Source organism: Strix aluco, chromosome 10, assembly GCF_031877795.1.
Source record: "Strix aluco isolate bStrAlu1 chromosome 10, bStrAlu1.hap1, whole genome shotgun sequence".
Taxonomy (NCBI): domain Eukaryota; kingdom Metazoa; phylum Chordata; class Aves; order Strigiformes; family Strigidae; genus Strix; species Strix aluco.
Window position 1 is genome coordinate 7,208,852 of NC_133940.1, and position 26,471 is coordinate 7,235,322.

The following is a 26,471-nucleotide window of genomic DNA, read 5'->3' on the forward strand; positions in this document are numbered from 1 at the left end:
AAAGACAAGAGGTGAGAGCTACTCTTAGGAAGAAGGGCCTGAGGGCAACCTTTAAAGCCTCAGGCAACGAAGGGAGAGGACAGGCTAAGGCGGTGCAAGTCACCCCGCACTCAACAGGGAAGAAGGAAGTCTCTGAAATTCGGTCTTGACCAGAGTCTCCCAAATCATAATGAGAGCTGTATCTTAGAGCTACGGGGTGCTAGTGGTAATTTGTGTGTTCTGGGAGCTCCCGTATGAGCCAACGAAATAAGGTAAGGCCTTAAGACACCTCAAAATTCAGGCACAGAAAAGAGGCTTTAGAAGTAATTCCATTCCATCACTGCATCAACACAAAAATCCAACCCAGTTTTGAAAGGAAGTCTGACATTTGCCTCACTTCTTCAGAAAACTATTTTGCATTGCAATCAACATGAAAGATGCTGCTAAGGTCTTAAGAAATAATACTGATTTGCCCTAGGTAAAAAGCCAAGCTCCAGGTTTTGAAAATTAAGGTTTATATAATAAACTCTTTGGACAACTTGCCCTGCAAAAGATCAAACACCACTTATTTCTTATTTTTCTTCATATAAATTGTTTTCCTCTGTTGAGAAGTTGCCAAACTCAAACTGCTGAGTGCCACACAGCAACAAAAGAAGTCTTAACAGGACTGAAATGATTTTTTCTTGATTGAAGCATCTCTAAAGCCTCAGTGCTTCCTCTTAACTAAGTGTACTTTTAAAATGTTCTCTCAATTTAGAAAGGAAACACATTTATGACAAGTAGTGAGGGAGAAGTTGTAGAAGGAATATTCTTTTCCTGGATTTAACATCTTCTGGAAGATGCCTGAGATGGTGGTTGACAAAATTTGATGATTTTACAGCCTAATACTCCTAAATAGCTCAAATCTCAATTTTATAGCCTCAGAGAAAACAAAATGTGTCCAATTCATCAGACTGTATAATGGACCCTGAAAACTTTTATTTCCTTAATATGTTTATTAGCTTCAAGGTAAAATTATGTTTTACCTTGAACTTCTATACATTCAACTCATTTTAGACTAAGGGCTCAAACACAGGATTGAGTGTTAGCAAGCAACTGCACCAGGAATATGTATGTGCATATTTTGAGTTGCTGGCAAACAACAACTAAAGCAATCACAAGTTGCTTCTGATGACCTAAACCGTGATGCTATCAAAAGCCTAGCACTAGTTCCAGCTAACCCAGCTGGCTTCTGATTTCTACAGCAGAAAAGCAGCAGCATAAATTTCTGGCTGTAAAATGAAAGGCTCTGAAATTACAGTTTTGTCTTAGCCTACAACACAGCAGGGCTAAGATAAATCAAACTGCCTTGCAACACATGTTACAAAGCAGTGTTTTAGACTGAAGTTATCAACTGCAGCATCATCAGGTACAATTACTCAATCATGTAATTCACATATGGCTGTTGATCACATACTATTAATTAGCAAGTGATAATTAAATGCTACAGCTTACCAAGTTTACATTATTAAGAGGTGACTGTGCTTGATGTACTATAGAATGGGGGGTGACATCTATGTGAACTTTGGCCATTATACAGGACCTGGACAGTAACCAACACATTACAGCCACAGCGGGTCCTTTTCCATAGGTACTCATAGCGTTATCACCCAGGAAACTGTGACTCAGCAGCAGAATACATACATTAACCAGGTGTTACCAAAGACAGTGTCACTCTACCTGAACATTTCTACAATTTCTACCTCTCAGAGTAGCACAGCTTTCCTTCAGCTTCCTTCAGGTAGCTGTTCTTCCACATATTCATCTCTATACCGTATACCAATTAAAGCATAAAAAACTGTCATGGAACAGTCCTGGATCAGAGGAGGCCCACTGATATTCAGAAGAGGTATATTAATACCCACTGTGACTACAGCTGAACGTATGAGTAGCTTGACCTTTTGTCATCATTTAGCAAGGTGAGTATACTACTGAGATCTCACTTATACGTCACATACAGTCCTGCATACAACAGAAAATGCATGCACACACAAAGTGACATTGCAGAATGGGCACATTCAGACTTAATAGAAGATGATCATTAGTAATAGTTATTAAAATTGTTTTATGGTGCTATGTCATTACAAATATACTGGTAGCTTTTCTGAAATTGAGACAAACTGACAATTATTTTTAGGCTGCTTAGAGAAATAACAACAGATGCTTATCTAATAAAATTTAACATTCTAGCCAAGGGTATATCTAAGAAACATACCTTCTGTCATACACTGTCAAGTTTCCAGCATTAATTAATGACTACCTTTAGCCATAAAACTTCTAAGTATGTTCATTGCAATTTTGCAATTCTGAGATTGCATCTGAAGTGTTCTTTACTGATTGTGTACTGTTTAGTCTTTCTATCCTAATTTTGTTAATTACAGCTATTTAAAACTGATTATTTTGCTCATCTCTGAACCCAGGATACCATAACACTTAACAAAGAAACCTGTTTTCATAAGAAACACAGATCACACATCTGAATGAAAATATGGAAATAAACTTTTAGTACTTGACAATTTGAAACATTTCTTTTAGCACCTATGGAGGCATGTACATGACTGTGATTAAAATTTGCATTTTAGTCATAAACTGTTTTTTTATTCTTCACAGATGGAATCTTACCATGCACATAGGACTTTACGTGATGAAAAACAAGCCAGTGTGATCAGCGTTATCAGAAGCAACATATGAGTCTTCTGAGGCATTTTCTCAAAGGATTCCCCAGCATCACCATTCGGCAAGCCTTGTACGATGAGAATGGTTATGCAGTTGTATAACACTGGTGCACCTGCAGAGCATCACCTTTCTGAAAGGTTTCAGAATAACACATAAGTTCTCTTGTGCTGCTCGTTTGTGTGTCCAGCTTAAGTTTCTAATAGCTACAGACAAGGCATTCTTCAGTGTATTGAAGAATGTTAGACAAAATGGCAACCAACCTGAACTCATAATCTAATCATGCCTTTTAAGATCTTTGATCTATATAAACTGGCTTTCAAGCTTTCCTATAACCACAATTTCTGTAAGTTCTTTGTGGTGGTTTCCAAGCTTATTATTTCTGCTATAAAATCACTCTCTGATGTAATTCTCTTGAAATAGTGAAGTGAAAATGACTTGATTTATCTCACAAAAATTCTTAACTCCAAACATAAATTGTGCTGATTGCAAATATCCCACTGAGGAGAAGAGAGATAGTGGGAAAAAGTAAAATGAAAATACATTCAATTCTATGCATGAATGAAGCTAGCTAATACATCTTCCCACAACTGCATAAATATCTTGTTGTGAGGGCATATTTTGTTTTAGTTTCATTTTTCAAACTGATCTTTTTTCTGTCTTCAGACATGTCTGTTTTTCCCATATCAGGGCATCTTTCCATAAGGTTCATTCTGCAGCTTGTTTGTTCATCAACAGCATGCGTGTGGAGCCTGCGCAATGGTGTTATAAGCCTCTTCTATTCTGCTGAAGAATTACAGGTTTAGCAAGGACCAACACAACACTGGAATAAAACCAAACCAAAGCAAAAAAAAACCTGAGCTCAGTTCACTCTCCAACTTTTCTGGCAGCAATACTGTGTAATAATTAAATCTAGGACAAATTTTATTTGTGCTGCTGTGAGACTTTGCCAAGCATAAGCACTGTGATCTCTAACATAAGCAAGGGAAGAAATTTTGCTAAAAATGTAATCTCCCATAAACTATAAGACATTTAGTTATATCTTTCTCTTTCATGGGGTACAATACTTGGCAACTTTGTCATTATGTTTTTAACAATAAATTGGCTAATTCTCTGGGCTTTTTATGAAAAGACACTTTAAGGCCTGATGATTTTTTAGGGGGAGAAAGCCAGAGAAAGCACATTTGAAAAAAACAAACAACACATTAAAAATCATGTAATAAACTGAAAAATTATTGGTTTGACTCTGCCATTTGAGACTCTCTGCCATTTGAGACTCTCTGTCATTTGAGACTATCTCCAGTGACATTTTCTTGTGCTCCTATACTGATCCAGGGACATTCTAGATCTCATGGACTGTAAGACCACAAGCATTTCTCTCCCTTCCTGCAGATCAGATGAATTCTGTGCAACTCTGAGAAGCTGAAAATTTGGACAAATGCAATATAAGAAGTTTTGCTGCATTTTTTTTTTCCCCCAGTGTGCACTTGAAACAGTGGGAACATGAAACTGGAGCTGTGGGGAAAAAGCTTCGGTGTCTTTTAATAAAACCAGCTGGAAAAATTGTAGCTAGCTCCCAAGCTGGAAAGTAAAACCATCTCCAGGAATCACCTCCAGGGAGGTGGGCTGCTGACACTCCTTCCTCCCTGTCCCTGCTCAACATCATAACTTGGATGTCCCTCCTCTGGGGCTTCCCACAGGACTGACTATTACTACTTTGGCAGAACATCCTTTATGGCAACAGATACTGGAGCATTTCAAAGATGACTTTGAAACAGGGTCTTACGTGAATCAGTAAGAATTACTTCTTTGTACTGTTGGCACAACATTGTGCCTTAAAAGACAAATTGTTAGGGACAGGGAGCTGGTGTTTCAGTAGACCACCTTCTTCAAGCTGGCTTTTTTCAAGAGTGATAAAACTCCTTCCCACAAGAAAAAAAAAAAAGTTTCCCACACTCTCCATGTACACATTGAAGAGAGTGCAATGAATACATGAGACGTAAATCATAAGAGCAAGCCAAGACAGAGAGCCAGAACTCCATTCCTCTGATAATTAAATCAAATACCAGAAAAGAGACCTTGTTTAACAAGAGCCTGTAAATTCCCAAGCAAGAAAATAGAATGGATAGTGAAGTGAGAACAAAATTTTTAGAAGAATGGCACTGAAATCTAGTGCAGAAACTGAGCTCACTTCAGGACAGTTTCAAGCTCTTCCTCACCTATGTACAGAACTCCAGATCCTGCCATCATTTTCTCTCTTATTGTGGGTACTCAAACCTGCCCACTCAGCAGCTTTACCCTTCCAGTCTCCATCTTTAGCTACTTCACTTCTGCATATATTCTACATTTCTCTTTTACGTGTCTTCTTTACAACCCAGACGAGCAAGAGAAACATCCTAGTGATTTCCCAGCAGCTGCCTCTGTATCACAAATGTCCATCCTCTAAGCAATGTTAATTCTTCATGCATCTTTCAATACACCAAACTACAGAAGGTTCAGTGCTGTACTGTATTCTGCCACCAGCACCCCCTGGAGCCCTACAGCCATATTTCTAGTGCACCTTTGCTTCATTACCAGGATGAGATTCAGTACTTGGTAAAGGCAGATCTCTTCCATATCCGATACCTTCTCTCAACCAGCACAGGATCAGACTTGTTTGTCTTTTTTGCTCCCTTAGGAAAATATGTTTATTTGAGCAACTTTTACCTGTTGTGATTAAAAAGCAGCAGAAATCACGCACATATGCAACATGCCAGCGTGATGTTTTGTAAAAAACATATTGCCTGATTTGCAAATAAGCCCTGGAAACTCAGTGATGGGCTGCAAAGTTTGCTTTGTAATAGTGGTTAGATTGGTCTGTTCTGCTTTGCTGCTGTTATCATCCTGCTCAGCCCAAGGATATCCCTGTTCAATATCCCAAACCCTTTAAAGTGGTAATGAAATATATTGTATCTACAAGTTTTTCATTATTATGGAGTACCATCTCAATAATGATTCAATGAAGGAAAATAATCAGCTTTTGCTGCATGGTCTTCTTATCTGTGACAGGGAAGACTAAAGCATAAATAGGTGGACAACCTATAGTCAAAAAATACCATATATATCAAATAATTGAGTTCACCTATTATAGTATGCCAAGTCTCAGCTAAATACACACATGAGTCCTAACAGGGCAATGCTACGTAGATGGTGGTTCAGAAAAAAAAGAAAACAAAATTTTCACAGGTGATATGCTAGCTGAGCTTTGAGGAGCTTTCAATCAGAATTAACAATTTACTTGCATTAGTGCTTCTAAGAACTCTTCCAGGTTCACAACAGAATGGATTTAAAAGTATCAGTTTTAGGTGTCAAAGAGTTGTTCATTTGCTTGGAAGAAAATGTTTTTAATGGCACAAATATGTTTGACATTTCCTGATAGGAACACTGTTTACCTTTTAGAAGATCAAAAAAACCCCAAATCACATTTATGTGCCTGTTTACCAAAACATAATCTGAGGTTTTACAAGTATAGAGGAAGAGATGTATTGCTCTGTGGCACGACTCAGGCACTTCAGTGAACATTTACAATTGCTGTTTAATGAATACACAAAATATCCTCCCAGACCTGTTGTGGATACTGGATTTTCAAAGTCACATTTTGATGGAATCTGACCCCTCACCACAGACACGGAACAGGTATTTCCAATAAATGGTTTAAGATTTTACCCTGACCAATAGACATTTGGGAGAAGTGGAATATATATAAAGATTTACTTCCCAATTTCCTGCTTGAAAGAAAATCTGTATGAAATGGGGGATTTTCTTTAAAAGTTTTGGTTTTGTTTATTGGCATGTGCATCTTCTGTTTTAAATTTCATATAACTTAAAACCTTAATATTTTGGTTCATCTGGACCAGGGAAGACCTGAGATGACAGACGAGCAGGTGCAGCACACTGGAATGTTCTCAGTCCCGGGACAGCATTCCTCTCTCTTCTTCCACATCTGCCACGTTACTGCTCGTCTGCCACTGATACTGCAGGTTGTAGCTACTTTCACGTGAAACAGGACAGCATTTTGGGCAGGGACTACACGTGTGTATGTTTTGTTGAGGCTGGGATTTGGGAAGTAAATCTATAATAAAAAAGACAGAGAAAAAAAGTTTCATGGTTATATTTTCTTCCACCAAAAATATCTGTAATTGCAAAGTGGTAAAACAGGACATAGCAAAAACATATAAATATATTGCTATGAGAGAATAAGCAAGTGAAAAAAAGGTTACGCACCAACCAACCAACCCAAGAAACAAAAAAATCACTTATACAAGAAAGCCAAAACCTTAGCTTAGTGTCATCCCAAACCACTGACAAACAAGCATCCAGGCTTGCCAAAAACGATCACTATATTTTGTTTTCAAGACACAGAAGTCTGAACTCTTGACATATAACTAAATTCCTGGCCAAGCCGAAGGGTATCTGAAATACTCTAAAGTAGTCTGTCCCATCACAGATTAGCAAAATAAGCTGTTATAATAGGGCTCTTGTGAAAAGAAGTACGCATGAATTCAAATGCACTCAAATGGAGACAGAGTCATACCCTCCCTGCAAAGTGGCTCAATGGACCAATTATGTACAAGATATTAAGTGCTGAAGAAAATAAATGGTATTTGTTCAAGACTGAAAGGACTTCCTAAAAGCACTAAAGCATAAGTTGTTTCTTCAACTCATGTTTCCCTGCCTTCACAAAAATTAAATTTCTACAGCAAGCAATCAGCCCCAACAGGACAAACTCCTCATGTCATTGTCACATCATGCAGCAAAAAGGAAAAGATGCATCACTAATTCAAAGACGGATTTCACTAATGCTATGCTCTTAGCAAATGCCAGGAGCACAGGATGAAGCAGTAGAAAACAAACGAAGAAAAACATTAAAAAATTTTTAGTAATCTATTGAAATAATATTGCACTGCTCTTTGAATACCAAAAGACCACCAACACTGCAGCAAATTTTCTAAGCAGCACTACGAAGCTAAGCAAAGAAAAAGAAGATAAAAATGAGAACTGTGGCATATCTGATTAATGTATAGTTACTGTTTTAGATAACCCCATTTTCTCAGGAAACTTATTTCAGTGCTCATCAGTTACTTATTTTTTTAAATTTTTCTTTAAATACCCTATGCAAAGTGCATGATCATTGTTCTTCTTCATAAAGTAAGTCAAGTTTTCCAACTTTCTTTGCCATTGCTGAAGGAAACAGTGCTAATATACAGCAGTGGCAATACATTGTTTAATAATGTCTCAGATCAACTTGTCTTTATGAAACAACGCCCTCGGCAGTGAGCAGGATGTGACAGAAGTATGTAACACTGCAACAGACTGATCACTTAGGGTAAAGCTGAAACTCCAGTTGGTGATAACATCAGCAACAGTGGCAGCACAACCATTCTTTATGCCCACTGACCCTAAAAGAGAACACAGCATCTGCCTTCCCTGCGAGTTACAACTGCCCGTGCCCATAAGCAAACTGTTTTCCATTAAGATCACCTTTCAAGCATGTCACAGCTGATGGCTCACACCTTGCTCTCTTCAGGCTGCAGCCCGGTCAGAAGCAGACTAGAACTGGGGGAAAACACACATATCCCTAATCTGTACATATTATGCACGCTGCCTACAAAACTCAGTCTCCATTGAACAAATGGGCAGGTTCCAGTTTACAAATGTAAATGAAAAATTTTTGCAAGCCATCAGCAATGCAATTATCCCTTTGGTGGAAAGCAAGCAAAAATAAGACAGAAGAAATGCCTGTATTTTGTAAGAAGTAACATTGCAGGGAATGATGAATATGCACCCAAATTGTTCAGAATAAAACAACATTTTAGTTACAAAATGGCAGGTCCTCATCTTCACAAACTGACTTTTGATTTACTCAGCAATAAATTCAACATGGTACAGAAAAAGAGTTCAATTTTGCAGACATACCAGCTACAGTATAACCCAATAATGTAACTATACCACAGGTGTTCAATTTTATTTTTTGCAGTCCAAACACCGTATTTTTTGTTTTCAATTTCAATACAGAGAGACAGTGATGGATTATTACAATTGAAACTCTTATACTACACATCCTGTGTGGTAGCATACGATAAAGATTGTTTTTCTTTTTTTGTATGTGTGCGGCTCCACACTCAATTATTTGTGTCAAAATGACAGTACAGTGAATTTTTACAGTATTATCTGGGCTGCAAAATCCTCTGGTACAAGTGATTTTTATGGTCTTTGAAATCTTGTGGTTGGTTTAGGTATATGGTAAAAGCGCATGACTGAAAAATGCTTTCAGAGATTTATAATCTATTACTTGGCTGCTGAGGCACATCTCAGTGGCAGAAATAGGGCATCTGATGCCCTTCAGCTACTCTGAGATCACACAGAGCTCCTGCCTGAACATATCCATAAGGCTCAGAACTGACTTCCTGAAATTAAAGAGCAGCAGAATTAATATGGAGTCTGCCTCTCCTGCCTCATCTAATGCTGTAGCGGAGAACTTCTTTGACTCCGCAGAACCTCTCTGTGGACAACTAGCCAGTAGTATAAATCGATAAATCACTGTCGTCTCCTCGATAATGATGTATGTATGTCTATGGTCCACACAATGAGAACTGAAAATATGCCTTTCTGGGTTTGTTCCATGCCTTCCTCACATGGATTTTTGGTTTTATGAAGATCTTCTCTGCGAAAGTGAACACACAGGGCAAGGTTAACTAGACTACAACTTCACCGTTCCCAAACATGGTCTAAGACAGTAAGATTTGATCAGATTTGATGGGTTTGGAAACAAAATTAAAATCTCTTCCAAACTAGAAGTTCTGCCTTTCAACCATTATAGAAGTAATACTATTTCACTTTAAGTCTTTTTCTGTGTGTAATTAATTTAGGTGTCAACATACTTCAGACACAAACTAAAACTTTACACATATGTGCATTACCATTACTTTGGAATTTTAGTACCAGTGCTCATGTGACAGCAACAGGAAAAATATTTCTATTCAAATTCAAATGCTTGTGTAAGAGAGACTGAACTATAATCACACCCTACCACAGACATTCATCAGTAATTACATTTTTAAAGTCTTCTAAAATGCATGCCATGAAAATCAAAAGCACATAATTAAGAGCAACATGCAAACAAGGTTTTTTATTTATATCTAGTCAACATTTCTGTCACAGATAATTGCAGACCTTAGTGAAAACAATTTGATCTATTAAAGATGTATAAAATAAGCATGATGGATATGCAAAGTTGATTTAATTTCTTTCAAAAGAAGAAAAGGCATTAAAAAAATCAATTAGGGAAGGGACTGGTTGGTATAGGGAGACAATAAGATGCATCAGTACAAAACTGTTCATTAAAAATAATATTCCTTTTCATTTAGTCCCTTATTGAATCTTTCATAAATGAATACTGTTCTTTTTTAATCAAATGTATTTGTTATTTGCAAGTATTTTAGAAGTCGTTAAAAATAATGATACACCATAGTAATTTGAATTATCTGATTTTGCTATGCAGTAACTGTGCTTAGTTTGGATACACTGCATTGTTTCTGCTTTTTTCACTATTTGCTGTAAGCTTTTTTAAGCAGAGGCACAATGAAAGGTAAATAGTGGACAGGAATACATTTCGCTGAAGCTTCCTACAAACACCTCACAAAAATATTTGAATTAAACAGCAACTCCAGATGGCTGCATTTTGACCAGAAAAGCTCTCATTTTAGACTTTTGTCTCTACCAAACCCAGCCAGGAAAATGAGCTATCTTTGCTGTTAGAATGTGGCCATAAATACAACTTTTCACCATACAACCCTAAAGTATCTCAGGGATTTCATTCAAATTTGTAGTCACAAGCTGAACACTACTATAACGAGCTGCTACAAATTACTGGTTGTTTTCTGATTCATGTAAAAAAGAAAAAACAATAAAAAGCCCTAGAACTTCCATATACTTTCTTACAGACCAGTGTCTACAACAATACTAGTAGAACATTTTTGTGTTACACATTTCATTGTGTAAAGAGGCCAAAAGCTTGACGGATATGAAGGATTAGCAGGAAAAGCAGTCTTCCTGAGATGTACCTGAAACACACTAGAGGGTATGTGCAAAAGAAGTAGGGCCTGAACTAGCCGTTTAGAAGATTCCAGGTGAGAGGACAAAAAATTGTCAACCCTTCTCTTTCCTTTTCCTGCCCTCCATTTCCAAAGGCATCACTGATTTTTATCAATCTAGGTTCTACATATCCTCTCTAGTAGCTATGAAAGCCCCGCCACTGGCAGATATATCTCAGTGGAATATAAACCACTGTTGTTGAATATGCAGGAGTTAAAAAATAAAGAAGCCCAAAAGTAAGCCACCAGCTCTTTTTTCTCATTGGTTAAACAAAAGCAAAATCCAAACAATACTTTGTTTCCAAGTAAGGTGTCTGAATACACATAAGGAGATCGTTTTTTTCAGTAAGGGGATGCCATTTTTACACAGTGATTTTTCAGAGGAGTAATGCACAGGTTGTTTCTTCTAACTCATGCTCTCTGGCTGAGTTTGACAAATTCCTTGCCGCTGTCATTTTTCAACTGTATGTTTATCGAATGTAGAGGTCAATGGTTAGAGGCATGAATAACCTTGAGCAGTTTTCACTGCTGTCAAATATCACAGTAGAAGGTGTTTCTAAATTCCTATGATTATCCAAGAACTTTAGCCCAAATTAACTCTTTCTTCTCCACCACAAAAAAAAAAAAAAAAAAAAAAAAAGGGAGGTGGGTTGTAACATAAATGTTATTTTTCAAACTCATGATTTTCTGGGGAGAAAAGGGGTATTGGGGAAAGGAGGACAACTCTTTTTTTTCGGTTATTTTTAATTATGAGGTTGGAAATGCTGAGTCACCTCTGTTCTGTATGCCTGTGACTGCGAGCAGAACACATGCTCATGTGCTATGAATTTCACAAGGAAGACATGAGGAATTTTTATACTGACAGATGCTGAAGCACCTCGTTCTACTCATATTAGTCTCGAAATTGGAAATGCACAATGGAACAGCAATGCTGTCTACAGCCATCTGACCTTAGATCCAAAGAGAGTCTAGTCACAACAGTTTGGCATGGTTCCAACGCTAAAATCTTTTGGCAAGAATCAAAGCTTCTTAATTTAGGCTTGGTACCAAGTTAATTTGGCTAGATTGTATCTGCTCCTGATCAGAGAGGGCCATACAGCATTGTTTCATGTGAATTTATAAGCTTGGATCTCACCTAGGTTGAACATCTCTGCATTGAACTTTTCATGGCACACGCTTTCACCAGAGTCTGTCTGTTCACTTTCTGGAAGCATATAGGATAGGAAAATCGTTATCGGCTGAGGAAAGCAAAGGATTGAGCGGTTTTAAGCACAAAACAGCATTGCTCTGTCAGATGCCTGCAGAATTACAGCAAAATATAGTCCATCCTGATTTCCTTTTTTTGGACACATGCATGGCCTGTTTCCTTGTTAAACTGATAAGCAGGCTCAGTTCTGGCACTAGCTTTGAAGAGGACAGATTCTCAAAAACTATTCCAAGCATTTTACAGAAAGGGAGCCTTTCGTAAGATGTTCTCCATAGGAGCTCCTTAACTCTGATACTTTATTGCACTTCTGCAGTACTATTTCAGACCCTTTCTTGGTCAGATATTTGGTCTGGTAGTGTGGAGGAAAAGACAACTGCACTGGTCCCTACAGGAGGACAGTGTTTGTGTCATTGACTACTCCTTGTTATTCTTTTTTCCTGTTTTCTGCTGGTTTATTTTCAATATCATTATAATATTTTGCCAGAGAGGCTGAAGCCATTACCAAGATAGGAATTTCTCAGCGTATTTATATTTATTATGTAGTTTCTCTGGAAATACAGAGTTCTTTGATCTAACTCAAGCTAGTCAAAGACATAAGAGAAACAGGATTGATACTGAGCTATTCTGAAGCTCGGTAAAATGAAAGAGATATAGAGCGAAGAACAAACATTGTCCAGGTTCCTCTGCTATTCTGGCTTCTTCTGAAGGAGTCTCTCTCATGCGTTATCAAGGAAATACATGTTAGAGGTATATACTCTATATTCACTTGAAATTATCTAATTAAGTACCATTGGTAAAAATAGCAATAAGCACTGAGCAATAATATAGCTGTATCTGACCCTCCTGAATAGTACTTCACTACTCATTCCTCTTCATCTCATAACAAGGGGGTTTCTTAAAGGGTCCTGGGTCATGAGACTGATTCTGGAAGAAGGAACATCCAGATACTGAACTTAACAAAGCTGTGATTAAAAAAAACGTAAATCAAACCAATGAAAAGAAAAAAAATCCTTGGTTTAGAGACTTCTGAATAAAATGCATAACAAATTTGGAGTCCTGAGTCAGGGACACCTCTTTATCACTTGTTTGTTAAATGTTTCTGTTTATGTGAACGAGCACATACAAATGATATGAGATAAACAAGAAGGTAACAGTGATTGAATTCTTGTTCTAGAGACCTTGGATCAAGCTTGAGCATAGCTGAAAGTAATCTTAGATTTAATTCTTCTCCTGCAGTTGTTAATGCAACCCAGAATGCAAGAGCTGCTAACAAATACCAGCATCCTATCTAAAAAAACTGAGCTATGCAACACCAGAAAAACCACTGCATATGTGGCTTCCACAAATGCTACACATTACTTGCTTATGTGAGAGGAAAAATTGCCACTTTTGCACATCACATCCTCTATTAAAGAGTACAATGCTGTATCGAGTTCACAATACGTACAGGACATGGCATTCTATGCAATCATCATCAGAGTCAACGCTGCAGAAGACAAATATAGGGTGAAACTAATGGAACTTACTTAGGACATTGAAATGGAAGTTGTAAGTCCATCTTTGCTGGTACTCAGGTATTCACTTCTCCATCCCAGTGTACCAAGAGAACCAGGTATGAACTGGCCATGGGCAAAATTAGTTTGGAAATTCTTCTGTCACAATAATGATGTTCTGAGACAATATTCTAATAGGAGTATCAAACAAAGGCATCTAAAGAGTTTAAGCTGAGGTCTGCTAAACTTGGGAAAGGATTAGACAGTAGTCATATGTGCTAGCAAAGGAGTAGACTTGACAATGATCATGGCTCTTCAGTCTTATGTTCTCCTTTTGAAGACTCATCTAACCATAAGTAAGAGGGAAAAAAGTAGCAGTTGCAACAAACAAGCCATAAGAAAGTAAAACTGTATGGGTAAGACACTGGAAGACCCACCTCTAGAAGAAACTTTGTCGTATTTAATAAGTTTTCATGAATATTCAGTGCAGTAAGAAATGACTCAGTGGCGCTGTGGGAATAGCAGAAATAGTTCTATAAGTAATCTATGAGAAGAACAATTTGGCATACATTATGTAAAAGAAACTTCAAGTAATCTTTAAGTCTGACAGAGTTGCAGGGATCAAATATTTGGGTAAAACTATGTACCTAGGGAGTGATCAAGAGTATATTTTCAATGATAAAATCTGACTATTGTGAAGACTAATTAATATCGGTTACAAAAAAAAATAAGAAAAAAAATCAAGTATTGCAAGGCTGTGAATGAAGATGCTAAAGATATATCAGCTTCTGCAAAGGACGTTATTCTTCCTTCTCTGGACATTAATTTAGGAAAAATATTGCTGTATACTTACAAGGAGATAAAATAAGAGCTCTGATGCAGGCTGTTTAATTATAATACTACCTAACCCATTTGACTATACTGCATTTTGGGAATTGCTAGTGGCTGGCCCAGTGACATCATGAGAAAAAGCATAGTGTTCTCCTTACAGAGAGCCTGGCTTTCCAGTTTATGAGAATACAATGGTATTAAGACACGTGTCATGAGAAAAGGAAAACATCTTTGCCATTATGGCACAAATACAGCATCATCATCTTTAACCTCCAAGAGTTTGCCTTTTTAGGGAATAGTGAGACAAATAACTTATAAGGAGTATGCCAGACAGAATGATCCTGGTACCCAAGGTAGTTAAATTCTACTTTTTTCTTTAAGAAAAAAAAAAAGCCACAATATTTGATTCACTCTAGGATGTAAGTGATTTTAATCCTGCTCTTCAGTTCCCAGGAGCAATAAAAATAACAATAAATACTGAATCCTGCAACTTATCTCTACTGGAAAGAATCAAGGTCCAGGAAAAACAGTCCCTATAAAATATCCCTGATCCTGGTTCTCCAGAGACTCCTCTGGCAGCGCACACTGAGCAGCCCTTAACAGAAAGATTTAGCCAAATGGGGATCCTTCCATACGTGGAAAAAGAGATGGAACTGGACCCCTTGAAAAGAATCAAGACGGGCATATGTGGTAGTCATGAAAGGTCACAGGACAGGCAACAGAATTAAATCAGACGTGAAGTTGAATTATACATGAGATTAAAGTAATCTTGGTGTTATAATAAGAACCGCTGTGCAGTGTCAGGCCAAAGGGCCAAACAGCTGTGAGAGTGGCCGGTGGGGCACGTCCAGGGAAGAGCATGGCAATGACAATGTCTCTGATGTACGGTCATGATTACTGTATGTCTGAGCAGCTGATTACATGTTAAAAAAAGTTAATGGGTACAGAAGTATTCCTCTCCTAAGGTTAAAACAGGCATGTAAAATCCCCCAAGCCCTTAAACCCCTGCATTTCTCCCATGCTTCATAATTACAGACCTGACAAAAATACAACCTGCAGGTAAGAACTCTTGAGTAATCTGATATGTCATATCGCATTTGTGACACGCTGCACTACAATATGGCACTTCTGATGAGTACTCCACAGAAAGGCAGATACCACCAACTCCTGAGGGCGGGCAACATGCAGCAGTTCACAGGTGGCCCAATGTGCTAATTAGTCATCATGTCTCCAGGTGGGAACAGCTGCACACAAGTCCTTTTCGATGACAAACTGCTAGAATTTGTATGAGGAAAACTAGAAAAAGGTTGGGATCAAAGCTTTGTGCTTAAAGGGACGCATGATCATTTTCCACTTTGAGGACTGTCATTTATATTTCTTTCACTTTGCTTTGTAGTGTCCAGTGGAATTCTTCTTATCACAGCTAGGGTATAAATAGAGTGTGTCAGTCCTTCAAAATCAGGCAGGCTTGGCAACTGGGCAAAGAATTTTGAATTACATTTCCCCAGATCTACAACATCACCAGACAAAAATGAAAAAAATGCAATTAATATATTTAGTATTCAAGAAGACAGATGGCAAAATTTGTCTTAGTGTATTCTGATAAGAGTGATGATGCAAGAAGCCAACCACTTCTCCTGACAAAACTCTACATCATAGCCAAGGTGGAACAACCTGGTAATTCTGGTAAAAATAGATAGATGGATTTTTTAGATTTCTTTTTAATAAATTTTGGATATATCAAGATTTATCACAAACCACCTTTCAGTGTTGGCAACAAGTGGAAGAACGACTTTGACTGTTGAAAGAGTCAAAGTGGACTGAGATTCTATTAGAATGAAATATATTGACTTCTTAATCCAAAATGTCTTTTCATTATGAAAATATCCTTCCTCTTTAATTAAGTTGTCCCCTTAAGTTTTTGCTTTTCAAACAGTGACAAAAAAATATGTTAGGTGGAAACTTTTGGTCTTGGTTCTTCATCAGGTAAGATGACATTTAGACATGCTTGGTAGAGAAATATCTCTTTTGGCAGTTCTGATGAGAGGATGAGGTCCAAAACTAGGCCAAAGTATATTTTTTTTTATATTAAGTTTGTTTCCCATAAGGCTTATGCTTGGATCTGTAAACTGTATTTCATGACAAATTAACATGGTAATGAACATATGTCTTAGCTATTGGGCTACTGCAGTAGTTCTCACCTAGCCATAACTATTGGCAAAGAAAACTGTGAGACATTACAAAATCAAACTACGGAAAAAAAGAATGTCAGTCCTTAAAGCAAACTGTGCTTCCCTAATATAAGGCCTTATTTTGGGGGCATTTATAATCAAAGAATCACTGAATAACAATGTCAAAGAAAATGACTACATATGTGAATACCTGATGTCCAAAAGAAAACTGATTGACGAGAACAATATTGAGACTCAAATACCACATAATCACAATCAGTAACTTTTAGTCTGTAATCTACCTGCACAACCAAATGCATGTGAAAAAAAGACAAAATTGCACTAGTTCATTCACAGGAACACGCAGCTGAGAATCAAAATACATGATGGCAAAAGCTTCAGTGCACATTTCTTTAAATATTAAATAGCTGAAAATTAAAGTATCAAAAATCCAGACAAAGGGGTATTGTTCTCCACAAGGTCTACATTTGAACTCGTGGTGACAGAATGGTTTGCTTTCAGATTTTTGTGAAAAATTTTTCCTCTGCCAGCCACTATTCTCCTCTGAATTGCTACTGCTTCACTTCTGGTCAAAGGTCAAATACTCACACTGGGGAACTAGAGAACTGTAGCTCATCCTTATCACCTTGGTTACATACACCAAAATCTTCTCTAACTACTTTTCACTGTTCTGTAATAAGTAGGTAACAACACTTACCTGCCTTTTGAAGATATTTCCCAAGTGGGAAATACTGAGATACAACACTGATGAGTGGCATCAACAGAAATACAGTTAAAAATCCATCCTTTTATTGTCCTAATAAATGCACAAATTTCAAATGCAAACATTTTAATTCAATTAATAAAACCCACTGATGCCTACATCTAATTTTTTAAACCCCTCTATGCTGAGAAGTCCAAATGCTGCACACAGACTGTGTCAACATCATCTTTTTTCTAGACAGCTCCTTTTAAACAAGCTGCCTCAGAGACAAGAGCATGGAGTTCAGCGTGGGCAACACAGCTCCCCAGATGCCAGGATATGCTGTCCACACCTGGGAGAACTAGCAGTGAAGTAGCTAGACACATCTGCACACACTTTGGTCACATCTGAACAGCATGAGCAGGCACAGATCTGCTTGCAACTGCTACTTGTCTGAGCATCAGATTTGTCCTCTCCAGCACTAAAAAGACAAAAATCAAAGACTTACAACAAAGTAAGTTATAAAGGATAAAACATACAGGATTGGTGACAGCCAGCAGATTGTTTAAGGACCAAAAATTTGTGTATGGTCTGTGGCACTTTCTCGAAGAAGCATCCATAGTTGTTAATCGCCTTTGATTGTCTTAACAGCCTGAATTTGGGCTTGGGACTAAAAAATTCAAGCAAATAAGGAATGGATGTGCTATTCAAAGCAATAAAACATCATGAAGAATGTGTCCTTTGCAAAGGACATCAGAAAAGGCAAAAAGGGAATCAGAGATACACAAATTGATTTTATGATCATTATTTAATGCAGAAGGACATGAGGGTCCTTTGAAGCTGAAAATGATTCTAATCAAGCTATTATTACCCATTTTCATCCTAAATCAATTTCCCTTATAGGCTTTAGCTGAAATCAGTAAGGTAATAAATGTCAGTCCTGTAAATTCAACGTGAGAGAAGGTTCATAAGCATCTGTTCCTTAAGAAGATTTATGTACAAACTTTGGCATTTTTTCCCGAAAGCCTGATGATGGATGTGTAAAGGTTCATAGCTGTGCCTGTCAGGGGTGGGCACTTTGTAAAACATCAGAAACAGCGCCCTTGTAGATGAAAGGCAAGCAGCCAAGCTTAACCTCTTGGAAAATGGTTACACCTCATGTACAAAGAGACCTACAGTTTACTTTGCTATCATATTAAAAGGTTAGTAAAACTACTGAATAGTATCCAGCTTCCCCAGGGAAAGCACAGCAGACTGACAGATCCCGGGTTATAACCGAAGCCTCCAGAGCAATGTGACAATCCGGAGAGGCAAACTTCGCACTTGGTGTACGAGAATTCCTCTTGAGATAAACCCGAATAATTTAGGTTTTTTGTTTACTGTAAAAACCCCAAATTTAATACGGACCAGGATAAACATTTTGTATCTAGCTGCAGTTGAGCATGCAGAAGGGCACCAGGACATGGAGCAGAATCCACAGCAGGTCCTCACTAGCCCTTCCCTAACCTGCAGGCACAGTTTCCAATGACCTTGTTCATAAGCATAGCTGCCTTTCCAGCAGAAGTGTTTAGAGTTCTGTTGGTTTCCCTGGCAACTATTAGCAATACAAGCAAGATACAACATAGAAAAAATAGTATTTTACCCAATCCTATTATCAATAATTGTGCTGATTTCCCTTTCCTATCAAAGGGAATTTTACAGTAAGATTTTCCCTCCCATACGAAGAGTGGCAAGAATAACTGCAACGACTCTACCACAGTAAAGGCCTCTCCACGCCTCTTTAACCATCGCATATGATTCTGCCTAGAGCTGTACAAAACAAATGCTAACCTTTTCAAGAAGTTTTCCCCAAACAACTTTTCATCTGTGTATGTTAACTCTGTTGTGTTTCTGGAGGGACCAAGGCAGGGACGTTAAGGAAAATGCAGACACTTCTCTCTGTTCAGCTCTATACCTTTTTCTCAACATACTTCTTTCCTGTTCTGTAACACATGGCATATCGGCAGTGGTGCACGTAAACCACACTCCAAAAGAGGCAATTCAGCCTAATTCAGCAGGACTGAGGTGGTGAGCTCTCTGTTTATTCTTCCTCATTATTATTCTAACACCAACTGAATTAGTTTCTGCAAAAGTGCCACACTGGTATCTTCTTTTCCCCCAGTACTGGTCCTCACAGCCTGCCTTTGCTGCTTACACAGATTCACCTTCTCAACATGAATGTCACATTCAAAAGGGAGACGATTGCTGAGTTGTAAAAATCTGTGTCGGTTTATCCTCTGTTTGGCAGAGTCGGCATTTCCATGGACAAGTAATACTTGGTCACATTGCAAAGCTTTCACCGGAACTTAGAAATGAGCAGAGGGTGACCTTGAAACGTACAGATGAAAGGAAACATTATGTGGCAACCACAGCTGTGAAAAGCGGGGGAAATCCAGCCCCCAAATAAATAAATAAATAAATAAAACCAGAGATTGGCCAAGAGGAAGAGGAAAGAGTTAAAGATAATAGAGAATGTGAAGATTAAGTGAGTCTGTAACAGGAAATGGAATCTCAGCCCTTTACTGACAGATCTGGAGGGAAAAAATAGGCATTTATATTTCTGAAAGACTGTGTTTACAGCAAGGAGAACGGGGCAGGATACAGAACCGAAGTGCACTTTTAAGTGGGGAACAAAGATAACAATAGCATAGAGAAGTTCATTAGGATTTTAGATAAATAATTTACAATCTCTATATAACTTTTCAGCTATAAACTGTAGATTTACACTTCAATATTCCTTCAACAGCTTCAAAAACATTTTCATATTTTTGCAGAATACATGGACAATTCTCTAGTCAAATCGTTTTTACAGGGAAAAAAGGGTTCTCAGAAAACAGAACCAAATGAAGACTCTAACCTATTTAAAACCCTGCATCATCACCCACGGGCTTTTCTGTCTGTGCAAGCCCATCTCGTTAACATAATTTTATCTCCAGACTGAGTCAAGCCAGATGCAGTCGACAAAGGGGTAACACATCTACTCTTTCCAGTCATTTCTAGCAAATTGGATGCATGAAGCCTGGGAAATTATTAGCATTCTTTAATAAAATGCACCAAGGTAGACTGTGTTGCTTAGTGATATAACTCAGAAGCTCCACTTTTCAAAAGGTAAATCCAAAGAGAGCATAAAATTACTTCATAGACACAGGGAGTGAAAACAGAAGTGGGAAGAAACAAACTGTACCAAATTGATCTTCTGTGTACTAAGTGACAACCAAATCCTGTAAGCACGTGTGCTGCTCTCAGAAATGGTATTTGCTCTGTCTCCACTTTTAACTTAGGATCTGCGGTTGTCTTCGTACAGCTACAGTGCAGTGCGGACTGGTGCAGAGATGCCTGGGCCAACTACAAACAAGCAAGACCTGAAGTGTGCTGCAGGATGAATACAGCAGTGAGTTGCTAATTAGCACAGCCAGCACAAACACACTGCTTCCAGGTGCTGATGTCCCCGTCAGAAACCCTTCTGTGCCAGGTAGAAGTACCAACTTACTGATTGCTAGGTTAGACTCTTAACCCAGGGTCAAACTATGCTACACAAGCCTGTGCTGTGTAGAAGTACTTAACAGACATTGTGCTATTTGTTATTTTTCTTCAAAAGACCCACCACTGGCAACCAAAGGCCCATGAAAGACTCTCACCTTTCACCTTCCTTTTCTTGGAGCTATGTCTGGCTTTAATGTTCACTGAAAAAGCAACCCTAAAACACCATCTGAGTGGCTCAGAAACCTGGAAGCCAAATAAAGAAAATCATCAGGGAAAAAACCCCAAACTCTCAATCATTCAATCCACGGAATCTGAACATTCGTATCTGAATCTGTATGGCACCTCCTATAAGTCCATCCCTTTACAGAAGGAGGGTATAGTGTAGACACTATTCCCAGCACATGTTTTGTAACTTTACTGGTTTGAAAATGCTGTGCAATAGCTTCAGTAACTCTGCTGTCATCTCAGAGACACAGTCAATCTCACATCAATGGGGAGCACATACAGAAGATAAGATATACATCCATTCCTCCTTCCTCTAACTAGATTCTCCAGTTTTAAACTTAGCCTAGCAAGGTTCCTGTCATGGCAAAAGTTGTGGACAATTGCCTCGTGAAGACAGATTTAGGGTAATTCCTCCTGTCTTAACCCAGCAAGCAGAAATGACTGTTCCAATGATCACACTGCATTTGATTTTTAGCTCTCACCAAAAAGTGCTGCCCTTTAAACAGTCATAATTTGCAGGACAAAAATGACTGCAAGTGCACTTTTGCAGCCTCTAACTGTATAAGAAGTCATTATATTTGGGTTTCTGATTACACTTATTCAGATGTCCAAATGACAAGCTCCATTTGGAAGGTAATTGTGATAACAAAAAGGGACTAAATCACAGAAACTTGCTCAGCATTTTGGTATTATCCAAAGTGCCCTATCATTTTACTATAGCAATGCTGTCCAAGAAAGGAAGAACCCCTATTTTGACGAATTAAGTTAACTAACTAAAGAAGCTCTCTGATAACTTTTCATTCAATGACAACACTTTCACAGTCTGTTCTCCACATGTGCCTCTCTTTTGCAATTGTGGCTTATGCAGAGGTCTGACAGGGCAGAATCATGGACTTAGAAATCAATTCCTCAACCACACTCCTCTGCTCTTGCAACTGTAGACAGAAGAAGACAATTCAGTCTCTGCTCCGGTTTTCACTCTCCTTTCCTTTGGGAAAATATGCATATTTCTTTTGGGTGCTATACATACAAAATGCTTATTATAATGAAAAAACAGCAATTCTAATTAGCCTCATTAGGTTATAGAATCATAGAATTATTGTGGTTGGACAAGACCTTTAAGATCATTGAGTCCAACCATAAAATGGCACAGACCAGAAAAGACAGTATAGGTATAAACCCAAATATAGCTCTACTTGAAAGGGCACACTTCCACACATGCTGGAGTACAGTATAGAGACCTCCAACTAACTCCAGAGCCAGAAAGAAACAGTCTAATTGCATTTTCCTCCCTTTGAGAGACAATTCTTTGAAGCAAAGAACATTCTTGCTTTGCTATTTGAAAAGTTCTTACAAAAAATGGTTCCTAGTAAAGGCTACAATTTTGTCACAGCAGTTAAAAAGCAAAGGAAAAACATAATCAAGGTATTTAAGCTTTCAAAAGGTCCCTGAGGCAGAGAAAAAACAGTATTGGATTATGGGTGTTGCAGAACACAGACTTTTATAAAATAATAGAGATATTAGCCTTACAAACTACTGAGTCTGTGGGATAAAGAACACATACAGGGAAATTCATTCAGCAATATTTTTGTTCAGCTGCTGTAATCATTCTTGCAAGAAATAACATTTTTCTTGAACTTTCTCTTTACCTTTGCTAAAAAAAGGCACTTCAAGACTACAACTTTAGTTACTACTATATTATTATTAATAACAATTATGAGGATACTTAGAGCAAACCAGCAATTTTTGAAGTATAAAAAGATTAAACCCTGGGTAAAAACTATTTACATCAATAACCTAGGTTTTTATCCCTGGAATCAATGATATCAAGCGTTTAGCTCAGCTTCAGTAATTCTATTTCTCCTAGGAACAGGAAGTGCTTCCATGAATTTAACTCTGATAAGCGGAGACAAGTCTTGTTTTAAATGTTATACAATGTATCTGGAAGACTACTAATGAAAAAAAAGAGGAAAAAAAAAAGAGGAGTTTACTAGTCCCCTAGAAATTGCTTGTCCCCTTGAACTGATAAAACTAAAAATGCTGAGTATATTGAAACTGTTGAAGATTTAAAAGAAATTGCTCACAGAACATGAAGAAAACAGAAACTGCCAGATTATGTTAAAGAGTATCCACAGGGTAGGACAGAAGAAGTACAGTGGACAGCAAAGAGCAAAGAGGAAGACACCAGACATAAACATGAGCAGGCATACAATGACTAATGGACATCAAACACTGCTCATTCTCAATATATTCCTGACCCAAAAACTTTCTTTTGGGGATCCCTGGAGTATGAAATGATTCAGCCTCTGCTTGGTGAGTGAATTTAAATAGGAGCAGTTTTCCTTAATACGTGCATCTGGCAAAAGCACTGCCATTCCAGATACAATTTATTAAACAGTTCAGTAAAGTCCAGCAGAATTACAAACCAAGACATGGGGAAGCAAGGGTTAACCTTGGGCTGTTAATTTTGGTGCCGTAGAGTCAAAATCCCTATATAGTCATTGGAGAAACTGAACCAGAGCAAAGGGTTATTCAGCAGATCTTGGCTTTGGGCTCTCTCCACTCACTACGCAAGATGAGCACGATGGATGGCTGGTATCACATCACGCCGATGCTCCCTACAGCACGTGTATGCTTTTGTTGGGCGTAGGGAGGGTGCGTGTAAAAAAAAAAAAAAAAAAGTGACCTAGACACTTATGGGTTTACATCAAATAATGCATCATTAAAGTATGCAATGAAGTTGTTAACTCGCTGTGTAGATGAAGGCAGTAGGAAAAATAAAAACCAACTGGTTTTAATCTGTTTGGAGATACTGTTATCATGAAGAGATAGTGTAAAGCTGTTTCTGTAAATATTTGAAGTGTCTGAATTCAGTGGCTCTTCCAGCTCCTAACTCCAATTCTGACCTAATTGGGTAGAAGGCTTACACATGCCCAGGAAGAGGCTGGCAGAAACATCAGGTCTAAGAGTGCTCTATGTTTCCCTTGTCACACATCAGAGACTGCAGCAAAGGGAGGTTAGGCAAAATGCCCAGAGTCAAGGAGAGTGAGATATAAATAGGAACTGAAATGGGGCTAAACACTCACCCGTTAGCGTGCTGAAAGCTAACTTCCTTATGTTCCCTGTCATTAGCCTTTACTGGGCTAAAGGTATCATTTTTCAACACTAATATCTCTTACTCCTTTAACCAAAAAACAAGGCTTCATTTGAAATTACAGATTCTGTTTTGCTCCGAGAGACACAGGTCCACTGGCAGAAGTAGAAAGAATAAAGGTCACAGGAGACATGATGAGAAGCCATGCGTCAGCTATGTAGGGTAGTGTCATTATCCCAGTTTCACTAGGGAAGGAAGGAAAGCAGCAGGAACAGCTTCTAACAGGTAAACTATAGAGTCTTCAGTGCAGCTACAGTGAGAAAGAGCAGTGCAGTTACCATCAATAAAAATGACTTGGTAAATGAAGATGCAAAATTCTCAAAAGGCTCAGCAAGAAAGTTTCACATAAAGTACATTATGGAAGGAGGTACCAAGATGATAACTTTGGCATTACAGTTAAAACCAAAACAAGCAAAATTCTACTTTTAGCCCTCAAAAACAAAGTAAATAAGAGTTATCACAGCATATATCATGACTGAGCTCATTCCTTAAATAACAGGAAATATATTCAGATAAATGTAAAAAGATGACACCTAAAGAAATATTTAAGAATGGTCTGTAATAGGGAAAGAATAAATAAATAAAAAGAAAAATAAGAACTACTCTCATTGGCCAGATTTTCCAGACATCATACTCCATATAGTACATTGATTCATAAACTTTCAGATTATGTACCAAATTTGATGTTTCGTCCTTTACAAGATGAAGCAAATCAAAGCAAACAAAATTTCAGTAGCTTCAGGTAGTGTTGCGTCTTACCCAGAAGAAAGAATGTAATAGAGATGCCCTGTAAGTATGAGTTTATTACACAGTCAAATATATGTAGATGTGTTTGAGGTAAAAAATACCAACGAAATTTAGTCATGGAAGTGCTAGCATAAGAGGGCTATCATAAGAATTCATCTTTTTCATTAAAAGCCTACTCAGAAGCATCTTCTGCCCTAACACGTCACTGTATCTATGGGCTTATTGCATTAACTCAAGACACTGTTGTAATAAGCATTCAGTTTAGTCTCTATAAATTCAGACCCCAACTTAGACTGTAAAGAATTTTTGCCACATTAAAATAGAAAATCTACTATTAATCACCAGATTATGCAAAATTATGCCCATGGAAATATTTCCACAGTTTAGCAAGCAAATTGTCAATGGAAATTGCATGAAACTGAGATGAATATAATATCCAAACTGTTTAGTACTTACTAAAAATTTAATAAAATTCTTATTATAAATGCTTATAAATAACAGATTATGTGGAAGTGCAAACATGAGCAGTTATTCTGAAGATACATCTTGTTTTCTATGCTTTATAAAAGTGTTTCCAGTGAAGTGTTTTCCACAATATTAATTAAAATACAAACCAGAACTTTTTCCTCTTAGCTGAGCTTCAAAGTTATGAGACAATTTTCACCTGTGAAAAAAACAATCCTCTTTATGAATAAGTAGCTACAAATTTGCAGAAGAATCAGTTGAATTTCAGAACTACCTCAACAAAATACATCACTCTGACATCAAAACACTGAAAACAATCAATAAAACAGCATTAAAGGAGACTGGGGGACACACGTCACCCTATGCATAAGCGATAATACAGTTTGCTCAGACTGAACCTTGATTCATTCTTTTCTAAGATGGTGATGAGCTTCAAAATACTGAAGTTGAACAGTAGAGAATTGTCCCTGTTTGATCACAGTGGAGAAGTTCAAATAGAGTGCTACTGCTGCCAGTGGCAAAAATCATGAGGTGAAGTGTTTTGAATATAAACAAGCTGGCAGAATGTAACAGTAAGTTCTACATCCAGAGTTAACTTCCATGTGAATCAGGAGGCAGGATCAGGACAGACTTTGGCCTGGCAAAACCACTGGGGAGGAATCCAACTGGTTCAGCACGGAGAAGAAACTGAAGCTCTCATGTGGAAGAGATGGGTTGCAGATCTCTAACAGCAAGAGCACCTCTGCTCTGAGACGTGCAGAGCTCTCCCTCTGTGGGGGAGGTTTGCAGAGCCATGAAAAATTACTAAAGAAGTTCTCTCACTGCCCAACTTTTTAAAGGGAAACAGCAGCATATATTGCTGTTCCTTGGTTTTCCTCCTGAATTCTAAAATATTTAGATTTCATTTGATACTGGGAATCCATTTGTAAATAGTTTATAACAAAGCTAATAAATTATGAATATAAGTTTGGAGCACTCAGGTAATCTTGGTCTGAACTGTTAACAAGTTCAACTGGCAAACAGCTTGCTAAAATCCCAACTAACAATTATCATAACAAAATTTTCTGTTGATATTTGTTAAATATGCACAATATTACTAGGGTTTGTTATGTGTATACCTTCTAATACTA